General features: G+C 36.3%; 1 protein-coding gene across 2 annotated transcripts in view; it reads right to left on the reverse strand.

The window, feature by feature from the left end:
• Positions 1-21,600, reverse strand: part of KCNN2 (potassium calcium-activated channel subfamily N member 2) — a 364,774-nt gene that overhangs the window by 273,681 nt on the left and 69,493 nt on the right. The window contains exon 2 of one of the 2 annotated variants that reach the window (XM_072958082.1): positions 2,442-2,523. The exons of the other annotated variant lie outside the window; for it this stretch is intronic. The gene's annotated coding sequence lies outside the window, so the exon portion shown is untranslated. The remainder of the gene's footprint in view (positions 1-2,441; positions 2,524-21,600) is intronic. 2 annotated transcript variants of the gene reach the window in all.

Consider the following 21,600-nt stretch of genomic DNA (forward strand, 5'->3'; position numbering starts at 1 on the left):
TGATGTATTTTTTCATTAGCATTAATAGTATATTTGTATGGTACCCTGAACGTTGAATGAACACATTGTTTAGACTGCAGCTGATACCAGGATTGTCTTTTATTACATCCTTAATACATTTTTTTATTATTCTTACCTTCTGTATTGTTTAAGACTTACAGTAAAACTTCTACATTGACTTATAATCAAGGTCCTAGCCTTCTGAGACACAGAGATGTGTTTGATATAAAGATGATGTCTGCCGCCCCTCTCTGTAGAAATATGCTAGAAGAAGCAAGTCCGTGGCCATTCGTCTAGTTAACTGCTCTGATCTAAAAGAATCAAGAGGTCCAAATGGTTACAGGTTGGACTAAGTCCCTAGGTTATGGTCCTAAGGTGCCAGGAAGACTGGAGCCCTACTTCCTTGGGTATCTGCATTTCAAATGATACCAATGCCAGAACTTGAGCACATGTCTAGGTCCTAAAAGCCAGAGACATCAGCCATTTATCAAGCCCTTAGAAAGATACATTTACATATCAAAGGCTAGACTGAGAATCTATGATCCTTCCCATCCTCCCTCAAATAAGTAAAAATATAACCCTTCTCTTTCACGAGGCAAGTAGGTGGCTGCCTCTCTCCTGTATATAAAAGGAATAAATTCATTGTTCTCCAACCCTCACCTATGCGGTGTCAGTCTACTCATATAAGAGGTTTGTTTGGTCATCTGGTTTTACTGGATTAAAACAAGGATAAGGTCTTGAGTGGAAAGGGTAGGAGAGGTCATGTGCTTGTTATTGACTAAAGAAAATTAGTGATAAATCTGTCTCTCATTCAGAACACCTCATAGGCCACTGAGTATAAAAGTAGCAAACATGAATATTAAAACTCACATTAGATGTCTAATGTTAAATCATTTCTGCCTTCCTGAGACAAACCCTAATTGATGATAATATATCTAATTTTAAACATTTTTAATGATGGAAGTAGTAACATTACATTTTGAATTTTTGCATCAATATCCACGTGGAGACTGCCTTGTGACTTTATCTTTTTCTATCAAGTTTGGTATCACAGTTATATGAGCTTTATAACCATTTGGGCAGTTTTAGCTTCTTTCTCTGTGATAGCTTACACAAAATAAAACTCACGCCTCCCTTGAAGGATTACTTACTGTATTCTGTAATACCATCTGAGCCTGATGTCTTGACGGGGAAGGGGAAAGGACAACCGATTCAAAATCTTTAGTGCTTTACAGTTATTCTTCTCAAGTCAAATTTTATCATTTGTGATTTCCAAGTGAATTGTCCATTTCATTTGCGCTTTCAAAATTAAGTTTTATAGTAGGTCTTAAAACAAACATTGATTATTCTTTGGAGACTTTCAACTTCAGTACACAGGCACCTTTCTGGTTTTGCATTAATTTTTGTATCTGGGATCTTCCCTTTTTTGCTTTTGAGCTCAGACTCATTGATTGATTATATTTTATCCAGAAGAAGGATATTTCTTCTATCAGCTCACTCTTTCATACAGAAAACTGCCCTACATTTTTCTCTCAGTGACTGTTTTTACCCTTTCCTCAGCTCCTTACTCCAACTTCTGATGACTTACTGTGAGAGTATAGTTTTGTAAGTACTATCAAATACAACCTAGCACTTTTTCACCTGGATTTTTGAGGGTTGCCATACTGTAGCCAAATTACCAAGACCATCAGATGACATCAAATTGTTAGGCATGAAAACATATATAAACATGTACTTAGTACAACTGATCACAGAACTAAAGTATAATTTTCCACTAACAGATGGCATTTAAGATTGCAGACATTCCACAATTCCTTAATCAAAGGAAAGAGGAAAGAAACTGATATTTATGTTTGCTAGAAATTAAATAATTAATTAGCAACATGAAAAATACAGACAAATGAACAATACAAATCAGGATACACTCATTCTGCTCTAAAAATCTGGGCCTCAGCTACAGAGTTCAACTGAACTATCACTACAAAGCAAGATTTTCAACCATCTCCTTAATACAGTCATCACTGTATTTCAGCCTGTTCCCAACACAATGGTCTTCAGCCAAAGGAAACCAAATGTTTTACCCAAACCAGATGATGAGCACCTGTTAGCATGGTCCTTTTGCTTTTGCCCCTCCTTGCCATGAGTCAAATTCCTTGAATTTTGAGCATTCATCCAAATTCTGCTGCTGGATAAAATGCAAGTCTCATTTCCCTACTGAACCAATTACTATCTTATTTTTCAAGACTATTATATGGCCTATAATAATATTCACAATTAAGGATGAATAGAATCAGAGATCTAAAAAAAAATCTTAGATCTAATAATTATTCTTAATAATTTTTTGGAAGAGGAATTTTCAGCCAAGAAAGATTAAATGATTTGTACTAGGACACACACATGTAGATAATGATAGAGCAGGCCTTGAACTTAATTCTACTTACTCCTAGTCCTGTGCTTTTTCCACTGTTTCATGTTTTTCCCTCTTTCCTTTTTCCCTTTTTTAACTTCAGCATCTTGAATCACCTAGAAGATAGTACAAGATGCTCATGAGAATTAAGAGCCATACTTATTTGTCAACAATCACCAATCGTTCTAAAATCTGAAATAAAGGCTTATACTGTAGAATTTAAACACTGAAAATGGCCTTGCTGGACTCTAGTAGATGTATGGTTTTTTATAATTAAAATTTTCTGTTGTAAGCAAGCAAATTAAAATGACTGCTGCTAAATAATGCACAGAGATGTTACAAAAAAAACTTACACTCAGTAAATAGTATTAAAAAATCAATTCCAAAAAAAGAGTCATTTTAGGAATAATCTGAATCCTCAGAAATGATGGTTAATATGGTAAGGAGAAAGGGGGCAATTTACTAACATTATTTGAGCACCTACGTTGTGCCAGGGAAGTAATAAGCATATTCCATCATTTATCTCAGTTAATCTTTAAATATAAGGGACTTGCCAGAACATCATAGCTAGTTATTCTGAGTTAATTTTTAAAATATCAACATATAGTCTCAAATATAAGCAGTCTTAACATTGCAGGCAAGGCAAATATGTGAAAAAATGTCACACATAAAGGGCCATGTTATAATAATATTCTAAAGAATAACTCATACTGAGCATTACAAAATTTTCTCAATAATTCTGAAAAAAAATCCGGCATATAGTCTGTTCATGATTGTAGAATTTGCAACCAAGACATCTTGCAGTTCCAAACACTTTTCTTTCTCTCTCTATATTTTTATGTTTTGATCTAGCTCAGTTGCTTTACTTGCCCGGCAGCATAAGGAGTTCAACGACATTGTTACCAATCTAGTAACATTTTGGGGTTTCACCAGTTATGTCATCATTTCCAAATTCCTCACCAATAAAAGCATTTCCAAAGACTCCTGGGCAGTCGTGATCATTTATAGCATTTATTTACCAGCTAGGCCTTGTTTTTAGAGGACAACGATATTCTGAGTCTTTTGTAGTAAAGATGAGCTCTTCACCTTTCATAACCCTTAGGAACAAACTGAAACATCTAAGTAACTTATAATGCTACAGTTGCAAGGATGGCGAAGTGAGCAATGTGATCCAGTGGAAGGAACAACAGACTGAAGTTCTACGTGGAGAAAATCATGAGGTCAAAGTGAGACTCCAAGGGTAAAGAATGTCCACATGGATTTGGGAGGTGGGAACAGCAACACAGTGTGATGGATTTGTTAACTCAAATCATTTTTCCATTTCCTACTCAACATTAAACTTATATTCCATTTTGTTTCATTATATTTGCCCACAGAGTATACCCTTCCTGACACTTTAGGCAAAAGACATAAGGACAATATGTTTTGACCTACGTAAGTCACCTTCAGTTTTCTTAAAAATATTTAACAGTTTGAAGGAAAGTGGGGAACCCTGGATTAATAAAGTAGACAAACATGAATGGTTGTAACTATGTTTTGTGTTTTATCGCTTTAAATATTTTGAGCTCTTTGAAGTTAACTCATATTCCTAATTTCATTGCATAGTCTCTTACCACAGTGTGAGTATGTGGTATTTGACTTTTTAAAAGTGTTTAATAGAATGAAAAAATTTAAATTACTATACGATTGAGCCTTAAATGAACATTTTAAAAGCTCTACTGCGTGGAAATGGGTGGCTACTATTGCTGTAAGAGTGGTGATAGTGCCTGGAGAGGTGAAAATGAACCAAGGAAAGCTTTAGGGGAAAATGTGTGACACCGTTTGAGAAGTTTCAGCACGGCCTAAAAGTAGGCAGTACAGACTCCCAAGGTAAAGAAAGTACAGTATAGTGAAAAGAGCACGGGCTCTTTACTGACTTACTGGCTTTGTGACTTAAGGCTAGTTATTAGTCTTCCTCATGTCTCTATTTCCTAAATGGGGGTCATATTCTCTGCTTGAAAACATCATGGGGAGGAAGGGAGGAGGCAATTTCAGTAAAGCATGCAGTAGGCATCCAATAAATGAGAGTTAAATTATTTTTGGTGCAAGCCACAGAATCCTTGTGTAGTCCCTGCCTGCAATGTACAAGAGATGGTCCAGGTGACCAGTATCACATGGCAGATGTGATGGTCTGTCACTTCCTATAGGTTATAAAGACTGTGGCTTCTGTCTTGGGCATTGTCTTTTTCTCTCATCCCTCTCCTCCCTTTCTCCCATCCCTCTCCTCCCTTTCTCCCTCACTCTGGGAAAAGCAAGTTTCCAAGTCGTGATCAGCCCCGCAGAGAATCACACTTGAAACCAAAGCCTCTGGCCAACAGCCAGCAAGGAACCAAGGAATGCCAACATCCACTGTAGTGAGTTTGCACACACACTCACCAGCTCTTGTTGAGTGATGAGAACTGTAGCCTCAGCCAAAAGATTCCCTAAAACCTTCTGAGAGAACCCAAGCCAAAACCGCCTGGTTCAGCCACGGGTTTTCTGACCCTCAGAAACTGAGACAATAAAAATTTATTGTTTTAAACTGCTAAATTTGGGGGGGCAATTTGTTACACAGCAATGGATAACTAAAACAGTTCCTTGAGTCTTTATTCTTGCAGATGATTTCTGTCTTGAAGGAATCTCAACAAACCTACAGATGCTAAAGTCTTTGCATTTAATCTCCAAGGGCTGAAACACTTCCATACTCCCTCTGAAACTATTACCAGAATTCAAAAAGATGGAAGGTCATAGAAAAAAGTAGAAAAGATAATTCACTTGCCAAGGACTTCTGGTCCTAACTCAGAAAATATATCCACCCAGAACATCAAAGTACAACCTAAATTTAATACAGCCACATGATGTGACCTCCTTAACAAAATGACAAATGAAATCCTAGCTCTGTGACTAACCTAAATTCTAGAGTCAGATCAAGTGCAATGGGAAATTAACTGCTGTATTCTTGGAATTGTTAAAAGGAAGCACTTAAAAATTTCAGAAGAATAGTGTTCTATAAAACCAAGAGGAGCCTCCTCAAACAATAAATGAATTGAAGTGGAAAGGTTTGACATTTAAGAGGCTCTTATCGTATGGAAATGGAGAGGGAAGAGATTTTTAACTGGAACTTCGTATCTACAGTTTCTAACAGTCTTCTAAAAGCTTTGAAAATTACTTCCTTAGTAACCAACTACCTTTAACATGCAACACGCTTGACCACATATAGTTTCTCCTGAAATGTAACATGATTACATAGCTGCGCTGTGTGTGAATTCATTTATCTTTCGATGGACACATTCTACTGCCAGACAAAGCAAATCAGACCAAAGCAGAAAGCAACTGCCAGACAGCAAATAGCTTATGAAACTGTCATTTGGCCTCCTTATACCTATTTATCATAATTTTTCAGTTACGGAAAAATCTGAGCCTCTGTAGAAGTCATAAGACACAAGCATCAAGAAGTCTGTGTATTTCTTATTTAAATGCTGACGAAAATATAAAGAACATTTTCCTGATTCATTTTAACACGGTTATTGTCTTCATCTTCTCCCTTTGTGGAGGGGAATGGGTAGTGAATAGGAAAGATGCAAAACTGTATGAGGAGAAACTGTATTTAATGTTAGGCTTATTACCTTTAGGACTGAATGAGAAACAATGTCATGCATTAAAACTGCCAAGGCAGTGTAAGTTTAAGACAGGCTTATCTAAAATGGGCAGGATTCTACAGATGGGTCATAACATGCTGTTTTATAAAGACCTCAAATCAATGTTTTAAAGGCCTTTATTTTGCAGGAAGAAGAAAGAAAATGGAGAAGAAGAGATTGCACATGGGGGAGACAGATGGTCTGGGCATGGAGAAATTTACTTTAAAAAAGGGTAAATATCTCTGTCAATGAAAAGGAGATACTTAAAACACTATTAAGACTACTGATTAAAGGTCCACAACTTAGTGGAGTTCTATATTAACTTGTAGACTTATGTAGTGATGTAAATAATTTGTTTGATGAAAAATAAACCCCCAAAGTTATCATTACCCTCATAAAATATTAACCAGTTCTGTGTCTAAGATTTGTGTACTAAATTTTCCATGAATACCTGCTATTCAAATGCTCCTTGAACCAGTTTATCTTACTGGTTCCCATATTAATTAACATGTTGAAAAAAAGAAATGTTTAATGTATATGTATATTTAAATAAAAGTCTTGACTAATGACTAACAGCTTCTAGTAATACTAGTAGCATTACCTTATAATAAATGCAATTCCATTCTTCTCAGGCATTTGTGCAAAGTTTTCTTCATGAAATTTAGAGTGTAAAGTACTTGAAGAACTCTGGCAATGAGTAAAATGTTTTATAACCTGAACTTACATGTTCAATCCTGATGAAATTTTTCGAGCTCTGGGGAAAGCAGGCTCAATGTCAACTTCAGAATTTTCTTTGACTTGAATAAATGACAAATTATTTCCAAATAAATAAGGAATTAAGGCATTTAATAAAAAATTAGAGTTACACATGGTATATTGCTTTGTCTGCTGCAGTTCTCAGTGAGGAGCAACTGGACACCCCCCAGGGGACATTTGGCATCATCTGATGACATGCTTGGTTACCATAACTAGGAGGAAGGTGCTACTGATATCTTGTGGTTACAGGCCAGGGATACTGCTAAGATCCTATACTGCACAAGCCAGGCCCAACAACATAGAATTATCCAGCTCAAAATGTTAACAGTGCTAAGGTTAAGAAACACAGATCTATGGTAGAAAAATAAGTTGAGAAATTATCAGGTAAAAAACAAAGGGGAAGACAATTACAGATGAAATGTAATTCTCCCCAATAAAAAAAAAAGTACGAGAATATATCAGCCTAAAAAATAATAGTGTAGCAATTACCTTTGAAACTCATTCTATTTTCAGGCAATATAACTTGTGATTCATTGCAGAATGGGTGTAGACCATTAAGAATAACAAATTCTTTTCATTTTTCACAGTAACTTTGGTAAAATAGAAAATTATACAGTAATTCAACTAAAGTAAAATTGCCATGAGTTTTATGGGCTATGTTAACTCTCCAAAGACATGAAATAGTTCATAGATTTCATCTCATTTTGGGTCATTTACCACATGAATTTTTGGACAAAGTATCTATTTTTCCCCTGGAAAATGTGTGTCCTTGAGTATACCTATACATAGTCTCCTATCAACATTCACTGTTGGAATTGAGTAATTATTTCAACTACAGAACTATTATTTTTTTTTAACCAGGGTTCCCATAGTAAAAAGAGCCCTACTGAGCCTTTCCCCTTGAGCACACCAACAAAACGCTCAGCCTTTCAAAAGCTATGCAGATCCTACCACACCCAACTGTAAATCTTATTCTCCTTTGATATATACATCTGACTTGGTAGGATCTGTTCAGACATTCATGAGCACACTATTTTTAAGAAAGGAAACAAAAATGTCCTATGTCTAGGACAACTTAATGTTGCAGAGACTCAAAATTAGCAGAAGTAAATAGTTAGAGGCAGAAAAAGACTCTCAGTCCTCAGGGAGAAACTTCATGATCTATAGAAGTGAGAAGATGGAGTATTTTCCTTATGTGTCAGAAGAATATGAAAGTAAGAATTCCCCATAATCCTAGCCTAAAAAGAAAGCAGTTGTTAACATGACAATATTAGTAATCCCAGCCTCTTTAGAAATATACTTCTAAAACCACAGCTTATAAACTACCTCTCCCCAAACATGCCCGAACTGGTATCACATGCTGAGAAAAAAAGGGAACGTCCCCAGCAACAAACAGTACTAGATGTTACAAGTGAAACAGTGTTAGAGGAAGCTGAGGATTTTAATTACTTCCTGAAGTGAGGACACAGCAAGCCTCACACAGCCCACTGAGGAGGCTCTGACTTCATATACCAAGGGCTAAAATGATCACTTCCCATTCCCTGCCTTGGACAGAAAATCCAGTCCATTTAATTGATGTTTGGTGGTTTTCACGGCATCCAAAATTATCCCACGGATGGACCACTGTAAATTAGTCCATGACCAGCGGAAGTAGGCCTTTTGGAACTAATCAGGAATTAAATTTCATGAAATGCTGTTTCACTGTGAAGGGAAAGAGACAAATTCATCTGCAAGGGCATGCCAGCCACAGAGGTTTTCCACTGCGTCTGAGCAAACACAGCATGTCAGACTGTAGCTGAAATCTTTGAAAAATACATCAAAGCACATGCAACTCAGAATACATTTTTCTAGACTTGTGGGATCGAGGATCTTCCATTTTAGGTAAAAGTCAGTTCAGAAGTATGCAACACTAGAAAACTTAACCTTTACAAAGTTAAAAGGAGACAATGAACAGGTCAACTCCTATAATTTACTCTAAGTGTTCCTGTCTAGACTGTTCTAAGCTCTATAGGGTAGCCGTTACACGTCTTTGGTTGGTCTGTTTGTGTCTTATTACAGGACACAATTCTTCAGAGACACTCTGCATGTTGTTTTTTTAAAGCAGCACAAAATTTCCCATAGAGTTCAAGTAACTTGTAAAGCCAAGACAACCATGAATAGGTTACACTGTGGCATAAAATCTGCCAGCTGTCCTTGGGTTTTCTCAACTCATTTTCTATTCAATACTTTTATTTCAGCTGTCTTTAATTTTAAGCCACTCGAAGAGATTAAGAATCATACTGGCATTGTAAGAAACATTTCACTAAAAAGGCAATTTTGGGAAAATGTACCCATTTAGAACTTATCTGTGAAAACTAGATATAAAGGTTCTTTCCTTATGATACTCTTGTCATGGAAACACTTCAGAGAAGTTTTTAAAAAGGCATTATTTCACAACCACATTCTTACTGAATTCACCGTCTTCCTGCCAGTAACACTGATGATTTTCTTTGATATTTTTTTGATTTGGTACTTTTAGGCATGATCACTGATGGAAAATGAAAAATAACTTAATAACAATATTCTATAACATTTTGAGCACTCATCAGTTCATTCGAGGTGAAGTGTCAGTATCTGAAGGTAATGCAAAGAAAATAAATTGAAAATCTCTCTTCTGGGAAGGAAACACTGTTTCACTGGAATTCTTCTAAGTCCCTCTTTTGAATTTGTGGCACGTTAAACACCAACCCCTGAAAATCAATGTGCTACAATTTCAGAGAACAGTTAGGGTAAAATCTGAAGAACTTCATACAGAATAGTATGTATAGGTAGGAGTTCAATCTTCTGGTTCTACTTACAGGTCCTAGAGTTGCTCCCGCTCATGCTCACTAAGACAGTGTATAAGCAGTTAATGGCAGTAGCGTTTGCAGTAGGAAAAACTGGAAATGACTTAAATGATAATAAGACAATGTTTAAATAGATATCACAAACTGGAATAGTGAAACAGCCATGTAAAGGAATGAGTTAAAGTTCCACGGACTCACACAGAAATATCTTAATATATCCTAAAGCGAGATAACTAAGTGGAATTTTTTTCACTCACACACACCCCATATATAGCATGTGATGTATATATGGACTATGTATGAGCTGCCCCTCTATACTCTTCCCAGGTGAAAGTCCCCATGATGAAGTATAACTTTCCCGCTCACTATATTTCTCCTAATCTTCAGAAGGCCAGGGTCATTGCCTAACTGTTAAAAACCTGTGAATATTCCAGTGATGGATAAAAAAGAGGTGAAAGAATACAAGCCTATTCTTTCTGTTCTATTAAAATCTCTTCCACTTACATATTTTGATGCACAGATACTGGTTATTTGGAGAATTTAGAATTAAAATACATTGGTGGGTGATAAGAAGGTTGAAATGACTGAAGACTTTGGCTTAACCAGTAATAAGTCTTAGAATTTTTTCTTTTAAAAGAGATAAGCCACCTGGAAACACACCACCTTTCCTACCTATTTGTTAATATTTACTAAATGCTTTGTATGATGCCTTGTCTTGAATAGGCATTAGTTAAACACCGGTTGAATTAATTAATGTTGCCAGCAGTTCACTTTAAGGTGTGAAATGTTACACTGGGATGAAATAGAGAGTTGTGCAGAATTGAGAACCAACCAGAGAAGCCACCACGGTCGTCTCCAAGGGCTTATCCACGAGTCTTTGTAAAGAGTTCCCTTTCTTTGGTCAGACTTTGTATGGGAAGGCATAAGATACATAAAATTGCTTAAGTTCCCAAGACCCACACCAGATTCCAGGTTGTCTTTTCTCCATTCCTACAACTAAAGGTCTCAACACTATAAACCTTGTAAACTGGGATGATTATACTGATAAGTTTCTTCCCCTCCACAGTTTCAGGCTACATGAATTCAAAGTCACAGAGACATGGTCAAATTGCAATACATTGACCTTTACAGGTTAGAGTGCATTTATTATTAGTATGCAAAATCATTAGTGAGTGGTCCCCAAGGTACTGATTCATAATTAGAGTTAGGCATCTGGGGGAAAATATGAAGCTAGAGAGAACATGACTCCTAAAAGAAGCATGAAAGAAGAACAAGGCTCTTAAATTCTGGAATCTAGAGTGGGAAGTCTAAAGAGACAATGATGTATCTCTATAGATGTAACGAGGAAAGTAATAAAGACCTACATGTCGGTTTGTGCTATGTCCCCAAGGAGCAGGAGAGGTGAAGAGGAAACTGTATGGTGCTATTAAAAAAAAATGTATTCATTGAATAATGTGTAAATCTCATTGAACTCCTCCATGGAATTTCCAATGAACAGATGAACAAAAATTGATAGTTTGCAAGGCCATGAGTAACAAATTAAAGTGCCAGTTATTTGAGTTTTTCTGCTCCTATGCAGAGGGCATTTCTCTGAGGGGTGTATGCTACAGATGAGAGAACCATGAAGGGGTTTTTTGTTGTTGGCTGATGTTGTGTTTTAATATCTGATGTGATGTGGCCTCTCAGCTGAAGACCATGCTACTGGAATGCCAACTTTCTTCCCAAAAATGTTTTTTGCTTTGATACTTATAGATGTGGTCATTGATACATATAATAGAACAGTAAAGGGAAAAAGTGAAAAATTAGGGACAAGTAGAATATCAGAATGAAAAAGTAAAATTAGGATTAATACTTGTAAGCCAGATCATGATGTCTTTTTCAGTTGTTAAAACTGAGTAACAAATATGACTTTGAGATTCCTAGTAGACCAAAGCAAAAAGTGAAATACATTCACAGTACCCTGTGACCAAAAAAAATTAATTCTCAGCAGAAGCATGGTCAGAGAGATCTGTGTTTGTGTTGATTTTCATACTTGATGTAATACAAGTAAGCTGGTTTCTAAAGGTCTGACTGAATTTAAGAGTACAATTTAGGACATGAAAAGAAATGTATATAACCAGGATTTTGGGGAAAAATGGGAGACAGATTTTGAGTTTGTATTCTCTGATATGACTCTAGGTACAAATATTTTATACTATTAATTGAGAGAAGAGTCTTAAGTTTCAACTTTCAGCACAAGGAAAGTTGACTATAACTGGCATCTTCTTATGAAAAAGTGTCCAGACAGGGGCAGGAAAACGTAGCTACCTCAATTTCATGAGGAAGTGTATCACACAGGTATCAACAGATAGAGCTAAGTTTGTGCTTTGAAAAAGTTCTGGTCTACTCCAGTATAAAAATGATGGAGGCTCAGAAATCCTCCCCAGAGAATATAGTCAAAATGATTTGACCATGGAAAAAATTCAGTATGGTCTTTAACGTTATCCCACTATTGCCTTAATAAATTTTCAGTAAAGCCCACACAAGATCTCATTTTATGCCAAGTAGTTTCTTGGGGAATCCTTCAAGATCAATTAGTTATAAAATGTATTGCCAGGTAACTGAATGACTTGACCCGCTCTGTCAGAGTGCTGCATAGAAATTAATTAAGTGATGAAGAAGAACTGCCAAAAAAATAATGCTTTTGGGGTTAGGATGGTTGACCTCAAGCCAAAGTTTTTGACAATTATTAAATGTAATCATCAATTTTCTATTTAGGTTGCTCCTAGTAAGTGACAATGTAACATACTAAGCAGGGAAGAAGAATCATCTTTCTATCCACAACAGCATGAATGCGTGCATCTAACTAGTCTAGAAATAATTCACATTATTAAGGTGCAGGTTAGTATGAAGGGAGCCTAAACTATATTCCAGGTTCACATCAATCAAAATTATTATCCTGCCTGAAACAATTTCATCAGTCCTTATCCTCTTTGACATACTAAGTAGTGGGATCTATTAGAACATCAGTAACCTGGGATCCATATTAAGCTTCTATAACTTAGCCCAGTGTCCCCAGAAGAGAGGAAAGGAGCACATCCACATCCTTGTTCAGTCTCTTTCCATCTCACTTCTCACCAGGAAGGGCAAACACGAAACCAACTGGTCAGATTCTAAGTCCCTTATTGGGCCATACGGCAAATAGGAGAGGTCAAAGAGCACTAGCAGATGAAGCGCGTGACAGTAGCTCTCTGGTGTCTTCCTGTCTTTTCTCAAGCTGCCCATTAGAGATCCAGGATCAAATCTTCAGAGCATGCTCACTCATTCCTCCCATTTGTGTCTGCCTTCATCCCTTGTAGTCAGAATGTCTTGTCCCATATGAGGAACGCAGCATTCTTTTTCATATATTCTGTACTACTTTCTTACTCTGGCTCTTACCTTTCCTTGTGAGCTTAGATTTTGTCTGAGAGAGGTCAAAAGTCCCTCCACCAAGCCTCTGGATTATCTTGTCATCCAACCCAAGCGACCTGGGTTCCAATGAGAAAGCTCCCATTTGACATCATTCCTGGTATGTATGTATGTGTGAGTGTCAGTGTGTGTGTGTTTGTGTACACTTTCTAATTCTATTCCATTCCCACCTCAGGCTACCCAAAGTAAGTTTAGTTTCCATTGGCCCTGACTATCTGTATCAGCATCTACATGGAAAGGATGTAGTCAGTTTGGTTTATCGATAATTTCTTGATGGGAATGACTATAGTTTTAATGTTAAAATGGAAAGATAAATCTAAACTGTTTATGATTTAGGTAAAAATACATTCTTAATCCAGTTAAAGGATGCATTAGTTCTTCATGTCTCATGGTACGCATACTTCTTATCTTAATTTCTGGTTCATCCTGGTCCTAATGACACTCATTAAAAACAGATTTCCTGACTAGTGCTGATTCTTCAGACACTAATTTGTTCTAAATATCCTATTTACAAATTAGATTGATTATTCTCTGTCTCTTAGGAGAGTAATGCTAGGGTATTCTTCTGAATATTTTTGTAACCTTTCATATAAGACACAGTACAATTCACTGGGAATTAGCAATTCACTCAACCTGAGAATGGGGAAATCACCAAAGAAATACTTTCAAGAATAGTGTGAAATATAGATAAAATAAATTACTTTTAAGTGCTCGTTTTACTGTTACTGTTTCCACATATTTTTCATCATATTATTAACATTTTTTGAATCCTAAAACATCACTTAAAAGTAGGTGACACTTCCTCTACAGCAATTTGAATCTAAATCAATGTAGCAAAAACAAAATGGTAGTTAGAACTATCACAGAAACATTTTCATTCCTATTCCAAAGCACTTATTCTCATCCATAACTTCTGAGCTTTGACTTTCTGGTTTTAACATCTTTTTTACATTTGAGAAGAAATGCATCAACTGAAAAAGGGGATTAGCTCCACATGAGTAAAAACAATATAATTTATCTGTCACTATCTTATCGCTTTGCGAACAAGAACAGTTTAATTTCCTCACTTTTATCTATGAGGATGCAGTGTTAACACCACATGAACGCAAACATTAGTATTTTCATTTCCTATTACAATTTAGAAATGTGATAGAGAGAAAGTATATTACCTGTAGTACCAAGCAGAGATTTTACTTTTCTAGACAGCCCCACTAACTCTAATGCTAAACACCTGGGTAAGACATTGAAAATGCATCTTTCCACCTTACTTCAAACTCTATCATCTGTGTCAGCACCAGATGAGAAATTTAAAAATTCCATTGAGCATTTTATCTACGGGAGAGGGTGTCCATATATTTGTCATCATACGCTCAATGTGACTGGACTGTTCATTGAACCGACCTTTTCTTTGTTCTCCGACATCTCTTTTGTATGTTCTTTGTCGCAACTCAAACTACCATGGGAAGCAAGAGCAGATAAGCAACTTCAAACCTACAACTGATTTTCCTGACACTTCTCATGATAACCCTGTTACAATCCCACACAGTGGGAGGAAGGGGAACTAGAGACGCAGATTGGGGTAACAAAACCACACTGAACCAAAGCAGGGGAGTGGGTAGTACCTGAGTTTTGTCCCTTCCCTTCTGCTGTTTAATCTTTAATTAATTTTCCAAAATTTAAAAAACCAAAATAATGGGCAGGATTAATTCTAAGGACCCTTAAGCTTTGGTGTTTCTACTGCCAGAAAGAGAGCCAAAAAATGATCAGTTTTTTCTCAACTGAAGATTAACTTACGTCTATTTTACACCTGCAAGTTTCTCAGTGATATTTTGGTTTTAAAAAATAATGAGTGCTGTATAGCACAGGAAACTATATTCTATACCTTGTAGTAACTTATGGTGAAAAAGAATATGGAAATGGACATATGTATGTTCATGTATGACTGAAGCATTATGCTGTACACCAGAAATTGACAGAACATTGTAAACTGACTATACTTCAATAAAAATATGTATGTATAAATAATGAGGATGACAGTAACTTTTTGCAACAGATTAATATGTAGGAATCAATAAGAAACATTTTTGGTTTATTTCTTAATAGCCATTGATAAATACATACACAAAAACTAAATAAATTCTAATTCTAAAGTGCTCATAAGCCAACATTAGTTTATAGAATTTGAGTTATGTATGTAATTCTGTTCTTGAGTCAATTTGCCTGCTATAAAGTTAGAAAGTTATATTGGTTTTCAAATTAGGAATTTCCATCTAAAATTTAGATGGTAAAATGCTAAGTGCTGCTATACAGATTGTGACAAATAGTGACAAATACTTGAATCTCAGAGCATCTTTTAGGGGTTATTCATTCCATGTCTGGACACTACTTTTGTAAGGAAGTCTTTCTGAGGCAAACAACTCAGCACATGTGGGTATAGGGTGTGAAAGAATGTTCCAAAGTATTTATTATATTACTGCTCTAGTATCTATTTAACCTCCACAACAAGCTCTGGAGGTGTGTGGTTCCCAAAAATGACACGTGAATTGTGGGTATGTTTTATTTTCTTGTAGAGTGTGTTTGTTTTCCAAATTGAAAAGGGGTGGGAACTGGGGAAGAGGTCAGGCAAGTTTCAGTCTTCTGTGCAACAGAATGTCAGAAGACAATGGAAAGTTTAGAGTCCTCAGTGAAAACAACACAAAATTTTCAGATAAGCAAAAGACACAGAAGAAACACCACACATGTCCTCTTGAAAAGAACGTTAAGATATATTCCAGCCAGGTAAGAGAAAATTCAAAGTTAGGAAGTGAAGAATAAGAAGGCTGCCATGTAAAAGAGTTAGTTATTAAATACGTTGTGTTTACCACAGGATGTTGTGCCTTTCAAGTAATAGAACAGCAGCCCAATTACTTGAGTTAAGCATATAAAATAGATATTGGGACAGGCAGAACCTGTGATGTTGAGTTTATTTATTTCCTTTGCTTTGCAAACTCTCCTTAGCCTTAGTAAAATTGTCATAAAGAGCATCCAGAAGTCAAATAAAAACCCTTCCAACCAATGAAAGTTCACAGAGGAAAATGGAGAAACAAAACTGAAAACTGTTAGCTTATGACCTGTATTTCTCCTCTGACTTCTGCTTTGGCCTCGTCTCCTCCCCTCTCTCTTCCTTTCTGTCCATTGCAGATGCCTGGCTCCCATGTCCAGAGAACCTGTTCACCAGTAATTGAGTGGAACCCAGTCATTGTACTTCTTAAAGTTTCTGATTCGTCTTTGAGAGAACCACTGCTCTACATGGAGGTAGAGTGGATGAACAGATCAAGTAAATAATAGCATTACTGGCTATCCATCTAAAAATATATATCCCAACTTCCCACTCCAAAGAGAAACAGAAATTTGGATTCTACATTTGGTTACTAAACCTATGATCTCGACCCAGTTAAGAAAGAAGCATATACAACCTTAAGGAAAAACTCTGACTCTGGATAAAAATGTTCAGATGGAATGTCAATTACAGAATCATATAACTCATTCATTAACTCAAAAATATTTACAGAACACCTCTAGGTACCAAGAACTGTGCCAGATACTGGAGATTTAATGGCAAATAAACAGATGTGTGTCCTGTCCTCCTATATCTCAGATTCTTTGCTGTCATTTGTCATAGATAAGATAACTGACTAAAGACAACAAATATGCTTACAGAATATTCTTTTGAGATATAGAGTACATTAACAACCTTTCTTTAAACAAAAACCCAGCAGAATATATAAGGGATTCACTGTCAACATGTTTTCTAACAATAAGCTGCAGCATTTAAATAGTCGGTCTGAAAATTTTCCACCTGTCTGAAAAATATTAACTATTTTGAAATAAATTTAACTAAATAGTAACATAGTAAAAAAGTTAAACTAAACTGGAAGGATTATTGCAAATTTTGACCATTTTTGGTAAACATCCAAGACAGAAGCAATGTTAGTTTATTTTCCTAGAATTCTGCTCTTTGGAAGATTATATTTTACTTAGTTCCACTTAAAATATTCTTTAATGTTTCCTCATACTCTTTATAGCAATTCATTTTAAACAACTGATTTGAAAACAGTAAACTTAAACGTACTGTCATTTTAATTACTCATCCTACTGTTTTCTCCCAGTTTTGCTTCTGATGGTCTGTTTCCAGATAAGCAATATTATTTCATTACTATTTGTCTAAGTTTTTCTTTTTAATTATTTTAATCTTTTCTCATAAATCATTCTGCTAGCAACTTATCATTCTCATTGTTCTTCTCTGATAACTTCTGGATTTCCAGAGTTAATGAGGTGATGAGATCTTAACAGTATTCAGCATTCTACGTTTCCCAAGACTTGGTTGGATGAGAATTATTACCATCCTGTCCAACACTGTATTATTTCTGTATATAAAACAAACTATCATATTTAGACTTCTTGATGCTATACAAAGTATTTACTATTTAATCTATTCTTAAGTCCTTTTTGGTAACTTTCTCATCCTGGATAACACCTATGTGATTGGCTTACTTGAAGTCATCACAAGTTAAAATTATGGATGCAGTGTCCACTCTATGCTCCCCTCTGTGGTGTGTGCATGAAGGACTCCCGTGTCCTCAGGGAAGGAGCAGGGGAACAAAGGGACGAACATTATGGAATGCTTGCTGGAGAAGAATTGTCATCGAATTTTTAAAAGATATTTTTAACATATATTAACAAGCTTGGACTGCTGTTTATTTAAAAAAAATTTTCATATTCTTTTTCATTATAGGTTACTACAAGATATTAAATATGGTTCCCTGTGCTGTACAGTAGAAACTTGTTGTTTATCTATTATGGTATACTGAACTATTATGCTGTACACTAGAAATTGACACAGCACTGTAAACTGACTATACTTCAATTAAAAAAAAGTATATTACAGTATATTTTGAAGCTATTTGAATCTCTACTATATAAATTAAAATGGGTAAACATCACAGTCTAGTAACATTAATTCAAATACTGATTGTCTGTTGAGTCTGGCACTGTTTGGAATAAAGATAAAAGAAGTAGTTTCATTTCTAGGAAAAGCAGGAAAGACAAGGCAGAATGGTGGCAAAATGTGGCCTCAGAGCTCATAGTCTCTCAGTCAAATGTGGCTTTTATGTTTTTTAGCTGTGTGATTGAACATGTTACTCAATCTTGGTAACCCTGAGTTTCCTCCACAGAGGCTTTGTAGATTTTTCTAAGCTAAGTTGAATGTTTGCCATTTACTAAAGCTTACTTAAAGCTAGTACTGACTATAATTAAGTGCTTTACATAAATTATCTCATTTAGTTTTGACTCCTTGTGAAGAATAGGAGGCTCAGAGAGGTTAAGTTACATGGGAAAAAACTGATTTGGGATTGGAAAGTAGTTTTATTTCTAACCCCATCCTGTATCTTTTTGTTTCTAATTAAATTTGTTTTAATCAATGATAGACAGACACAGAGTTTTAAGCATTAAAATGTTCTAAAGGGCTTATTATGAAAACTATTAGTCTTTTTAGGTCTACCTTCTCCCATTTCCAACTCCCCACAATTAGCTGCCTGTAAGTCTTGAGCTGTTTGTTTTGATATTCATCACTCCACATTACTAAACACTCCTGTTTACAGTGTACCACTTGACTTGGGGGAGGACGAGGGTCAGGTGAGAGGGACAGAGATTAATGGTTGACTTTCCATACTGAAAGAATCAAGCACTCTTTCACTATTTCTATCTGCCCACCACCTCCATACCACCATCTCCTGCCATCCCCTCCAAACTGTAGTATCCTGTATACAGTGTTGACATGAGTATGCCTATTTAGTATCTGTAGCTAAGTAGTAATCTGATTTCTTTCCTTGTATGACTTATTTTCTTCAGATTTAATAACGGTTCTAGTTTCTCAGGTGCTGAATGTTAATGTGTTTCCAAACTGCTCTCCAATTCTATAGATCTTAAAATGCATCTAAATATCCCAGGTGTTTTTTTGTTTGTTTGTTTTTTAATGTTTCCTTTACTGGAGACTTTTCTCCCAGCGCTCTCTCTGGGGTGGTTGCCCTCTCTGCTGGCCAGGAGTCCTCATGCCATGTATTCTTCTCAGGCTCAATATTGAATATTCTCTTCATCTCTTCCTTAGTTGGATTCCTTATTCCCCAAATCCCACTAATTCTTTTTCTTCATGTATTCCTTTACTTTAATGAAGCAACTCCTCTTGTGGCTTCCTCAAAAAGAGTTCTTAGGAGTTACGTTTTTTGAGGTTTTGCATGTCTGAAGGTATTTTAGTCTTCCTTCACACTTAATTGATAGTTTTGCTGAGTATGCAGTTTTAGGTTAGATATTAGAAAATTTGGAAGACAATACTCCACTGTTTTCCTCCTTTCAGTGTTACTGTGAGGAACCCTGCAGATGTGTTTATTTCTGATCCTTTGTATGTTATAGTTACCATCCTATCCTTCTTGAGGTTTTTAGGACCTCCTGTTTGTCTCTAGAGTTCTGTGTCATGATGCTGTGTCTTGGTTTAAGTCTGTTATCACCTATTAATCCAGGAACTCTATTGGCTCTTTCAATCCGCAAACTCAATTCAATTCTGGAAATTTTTCTTAAGTTCATTCTCTCATGTTTTCTTTCCTTCCATTCTCTCTTTCTGGGTTTTATTATTCAGATATTGTACCTTCACTATTGAATTTCTAAACTTACTTTTTAATTTTCCATATGTAAACATTGATTTCCAAGAGTTTTTCTCTGAATATTCCTTTAAAAACGCATCTTGTTCAGAGATCCAATTTTTTCCTTATGCCTGAGAATATTAATGATCAATTTTTAAAGCTTTAATTTTCATGAGAAGTCTCTGTTTCTTGTAAATTTTGCTTGCTTTAGTCTCTGTCTTTTACATTACACACTTTATCAAATATCTGTTAGTTGTTGCCTATTTGCTCATATCTAAAACCCTGACTGGAAATTTTGTGAGCTGATTCAACCACGGCCTTTCCAAGGGGAATCTGGTTAGTCTTTTTCATTTAAGAAACCCTGTTATTGGTATCTTTAGATGTTTGCTCTTAGGCTTGTCAGAAACCCAAGAAAACAGTTTTCCAATCACTTGAGTTTGGAGACCTCAGTGGGAAAACAGGATAGGGGCGAAGAGGTCTTAATATTCAGGTGTAACCTTTCATTTAAAATCCCTGCTTCAGTTTGATTCTCTTTTCTCATATGTGCCCAGTTCAGCAACACCTGGCTTATTACCTGCTGAGAAAAATATGCTTTATTATCAACAGAGGAAAGTCTTCAGTTTACTGTTGGGTTGGAGCAGAGACAGTGTTGAAGGAAAGGGGGAAACTGCTTCTTTAAGGGGCTTTCAGCCAATCCTCATGACTTAGCCCCACCTTTACCTTCATTTTCTGAGGCATCTGGGGCTGCAGATTCTTGAGCAGATTCGGGGTTTGCTGTGCAAATCAGGGGACTTTCTGTGTTCCTCTATGATTGGCTTAAGATTTGACTCTTTCAGATCTACTAGGTCTTTTCATAATTTCCAAAATATCTCTTAACGTTGTTGGCTCTTCTCCATCTCTAATGCCTTAAAAAAAAATCCTTCTACATTTATTTTGCTGAAACAGGAGATTCTGAAGAAGTTCATAAGTCAGCATCCAGAGATGGATTTTTCCAAGGCCAAATTCAACTAGCCCCTGTGTGGGCCTCCCTGAACTCCTGGGGCTGAACCCCCAGCTCCCTATCTTCCTTTCCCACTTTTCCCTGGGACTTGTGGCTTCAGGGCATCATGAGAAGGGCCTGGGCCTCAGGGTTCTTGTCTTACCCCACTAGCCTGCTGCTACCCATTAAAGCTATTTATCCCCGTACCCCCCAAAAATTAGGATTTAGAAAATAATTTGGGATGTATATAAACATGTCTTAGATAAACATGTACAGGGCCTATCTTTAACCAGAAATCCTCAAATTCCATGCTTTTCTCACTATTCCAGTGTAGAGAAACACTGGATAGTGTAATTTACTTTTTCACAGTTTCTTGTTTTGAGCAAGAGATACTCGTTGCTTTGAGGAAGATGAGGATTACAGAGGCTGGAATGCAAAGAACAAGTATTGTAAATTGGCTCTTGAAGGCCACTCCAGAAAAAAGGGCTGATGAGTCAAGCTTTCATTTACTTAAGAGAGGGAAAAAAAAAAAGGTTTCTAGATTCAAATACTTCCCAATAAATATCAAAGAGCAAGGCTAAGAGAACTGAGCATATGGTTTTACTATAAACCCATAGGGAATAAAGTTCCTGCTGTATAAGATGATTTAAAAGTCCATCCCAGCATAGGGTTATCTAGCCTGGAGAAAGGGTAGAAGAGAGGAAGTCTCAACCCTGAGCCTCTCTCAGTCCTGGGTGGGAAGAGAGGCTGGTAAATGAGTATCTCAAGAAGAAGTTGGCCACCTGTGAGCAGGATACATGTAGCTCTCTTGCCATATGGAAATCTGAGCAAAGACCTCCTTATGGATTACATCCGG

The sequence above is a fragment of the Vicugna pacos genome, chromosome 3, assembly GCF_048564905.1.
Source record: "Vicugna pacos chromosome 3, VicPac4, whole genome shotgun sequence".
Taxonomy (NCBI): Eukaryota; Metazoa; Chordata; class Mammalia; order Artiodactyla; family Camelidae; genus Vicugna; species Vicugna pacos.